Consider the following 3,720-nt stretch of genomic DNA (forward strand, 5'->3'; position numbering starts at 1 on the left):
CTCCACACATATGATTTCAAAAATCTTTTCCTGATTTCAAGGCTGATGCTCTTAGATGTTAAGATGTTTCCCTTCTTGTTAAAAGCAGCCTTTGCTTCAGAAATTCTACTTCTCACTTCTGCCTTGCTCCTTCCATCCCAGCTAATATTACTGCCCAGATAAGTAAATTTATCCACTTGTTCAAGCAGGTCATTGCCTACATGAACTTGGACTTTCACTTGATCTTTTTTGTCGCATGCCATTACTTTTGTTTTTGCTTTATTAATTCTCATATTATATTCTTCCCCCATAACTTTATCCATTCTATTCAGTAGGACTACAAGATCTTCTTCACTTTCAGCTAAGACAGCTGTATCATCGGCATATCTTATCATATCTATTCGTTGGCTATGAATTACTACACCTGTCTGTGAATTTTACCTCGCTTTTTTCAGTGCCTCTTCAAAGTATAGGTTAAAGATAACAGGGGATAGTGCGCAACCTTGTCGGTCACCTTTCCGTATCTGCACCTCTTCTTGTTTTGTCCATCCACGGATAACTGCTGTCGCGTTTTTGTACAGGTTCCATATCATTTTTCTATCTTTATAATCTATTCCTACTTTTTTGACTACCTCAAAGATCTTATCCCATTTAACATTATCAAATGAACTAGAATGAACGAAATAAACTTTTCGAAGAATATAATGTTAAAAAGACTATAATTCAACCAGATAATATTTTAAAAAGACTAAATTTCCCACTAGCAGCCACATATTAAATTTTCCAACCAGATGGCCTTAAAAAAAACTAGATCTAGTTGGAAAACAATTAAATTGGCAACTGTGGTAGCCCTCATTTGGCCACACAAGGGCTGAGTGCACGCCGTCTGCCATCGACGCTCGGCAAACCCGGACGGTCACCCATCTAAGTGCTATCCAAGCCCGACAGAGCCCAACTTCGTTGATCTGGCTGGAACTGCTGTTACCAGTGGGGTGGACTATGTAATTAACATGTACTTAAATGGCGGCTCTCAGAAGTTTGAGAACAACCACGATGTACAACTTTTTTTTTGTGCTTCACACGGGAGCAGTTGATCCTGGTATAGTAAATTGCCGAAAACGAAGTATGTAGATGACACGGTCAGCATTACCGTGTCTGTAGCACAGCCGCGCGGCAAACAGTCGTCGCCGGTGGTGACTTCGCGGGAGGCGGGAGCGCAGCGGCTGCAGTTGTCCCGCGGCCGGCTGGGGTCCGCCTCATTCGAAAGCGGATGATGGGAGCCGACAACGTAAATACGACGACGGGTCGTCCCACTCCTTTCAGCGGCGATTACCGCGCGCACACAGCAGCGGCCGAAGCCAGTGCCGGAAGTCCACGCCGGCCTGCTGCCACAATGCGCCAGCCCTTTGACCGGCCCGCGCCGCCGCTCGTTATTGTTGACTACTTCTTTCCGCGCATTCTCCGCAAACACTGCGCATTGTGCAGCTCGCGCGGAAGTAATTGGCCGGTTGTGTGTGCCCTTTGCGGCCTCCGCGAGAACGAACAGCACACGAGACTTTGCTTCCAGAATGAAATTGTTCGAGGCATAATGGACACAGCATTATGGCCGACAGCTCGGATTTCCTACAACTGAGAATTAGCAGAAAATAACGTACAAACGGAAAGCTTCTCAAGAAAACACAGGATAGTTTTAAAGTCTCAAAAAATCGGTACAGATAATTGACCAGGGACAATCTAACAAACGATATAAGGTATGTGAAAGACAAACTCTCAGAAAAATTTTTACTTTGTTTATAAATGTACTGTGAGGCCATTCTTCATCACACGGTGCATATATAGTCGGTAGTCCAATTCTGCCAATACCTGACTCAACATATCAGGAAGGGGTGCCGAATTCGTGGGTGATCCGGTGCTCGCGCATCCGTCCCGAATGTTTTTGGGGTGCTCAGCACCCAGGCAAAATGGGGAAGGAAACAAAAAAATAAATAAATAAATAGAATAAAATTAAAAAATTGGGAAAAATTTCAAAGCTGTCAGTTATGCCAATTTTGATCTCGCGCTCTGCCGTTGGGCCCTGCAAGTACGTTCCAGCGCCTCTCAGTCCTCCAGAAACAACCGACAAGTGCTCGGCGCTGCTCTCTCGCGGAAACTTCACGGAAGTTTTCGAACGTTCCGCTCAATGGGCAACGGCTGACAGAGAATTTAACTACCTGCTTTCCGTCGATAGATATTCACTCACTCAGTACCGTTCGCAGTAAACGCGATTATCGGGAGACATTCTCAACTCCCGCGTTATAGCTTTCCGCGATATATCGAGAGTAATGTGCAATGACAGAGTACACATGGAAAGTTCCCGAACACATAATGCAATATTACAAACACTGTTCTATACTCCATTAAAATTTAAAGAACCGTAGAAATAAAACTTTTCAGAAACTTACGTTATAGGGTGCAGCAATTAGACAAACTTCATTCAAACGTCGACCAAACAATAACACGAGTTTCAGTACAGTATAAAACTATGCTATCAAATACAGCATACGAGCATTTCAGGCTTATTATCGCCATGAACGGCTTACTTCAGTATTAAATTCAGACTAGGAAATGAAAATGTTCTTGAAATCTGTAAATCTTAAGAGTTTTGTGCATTCAGTAGGCCTGGCGTGGCAAAGCAATGGTCCGACCACTCTTATTGATTACTGGAACAAGTGTCCGATTGAAGCAAATACAATCGATGAACGCTATAGTGTCATAGATTTCAACAGAAGTGACATCCAGTCTGTATGTGATATTCTACAGTGGAATATTGATCTTGAAGAATTGCATCGTTGGGTAGTCGTCGATAACGAAGAATCGATGAAACTATAAAATGTTTTTTGCCATCTAAATCAGTCTGAAAATTTTCAGTTTGGCCTTTCGTAATTGACCCTGAGAATGGCACACTTTCACTTATCGTTACTGAAAACCACCTATAAAGGCATTCGTCAAGTTCACTGTCTTTTCCAACTCTTTCTGATCATTCCCACATCACTCTCAATCGTGTTTACAAAACTTCTAAGTTTATTCCCTTCTTTCACCCATTCTCTGATTGTTCCTTCAGGTACACCACACTCGCTTGATAAACTTGCTTTAGTATCACTATACTTCACACGTCCAATAATTTTTAGTTTATCACTCACAGAATACGTTTTCCATCTCTGACATCGTAACAACCACACAAAAATTTAGACAATGAATGTACGTTTTATGATTAACATAATGGTTGCGCTCGTTTCGCTTATTGCCAAACACTGTGAAACTACCTCTTTAATTATTATTTTTTGAATTAAGCACTGACCTACAGACTTTCCCTGACAAAGACAACTCAAACTTAACCTATTCATTTATTACCTATAATATACAAGACCAACGTAATCTGACTGCTATACATTGACAACATGGCTTCCAGTAATCAACACAAAAGAATAGCCCTGAACTGCAAGAAATCCTAACAATAACACAAACCCAAAAAATATGAAATTAAAGAAATATGAAACTACCTCCAGCTCTGTTAACTGCCTACACTAATTTCAGCCACGAATCCCGATAGTGGAAACCCCATTATTTTTGATAGGTCACTTACCTCACAGAGAATCTTCATAACACGAGCTACAACAATTACAGCAAGCAGCAACAACAGCCATCTAAATAAAAAGATTCTAACTATTATAGACTCTAACTAACAGGAGGCACATGGTTATC

The sequence above is a fragment of the Schistocerca americana genome, chromosome 5 (genome assembly GCF_021461395.2).
Source record: "Schistocerca americana isolate TAMUIC-IGC-003095 chromosome 5, iqSchAmer2.1, whole genome shotgun sequence".
Lineage (NCBI taxonomy): Eukaryota > Metazoa > Arthropoda > Insecta > Orthoptera > Acrididae > Schistocerca > Schistocerca americana.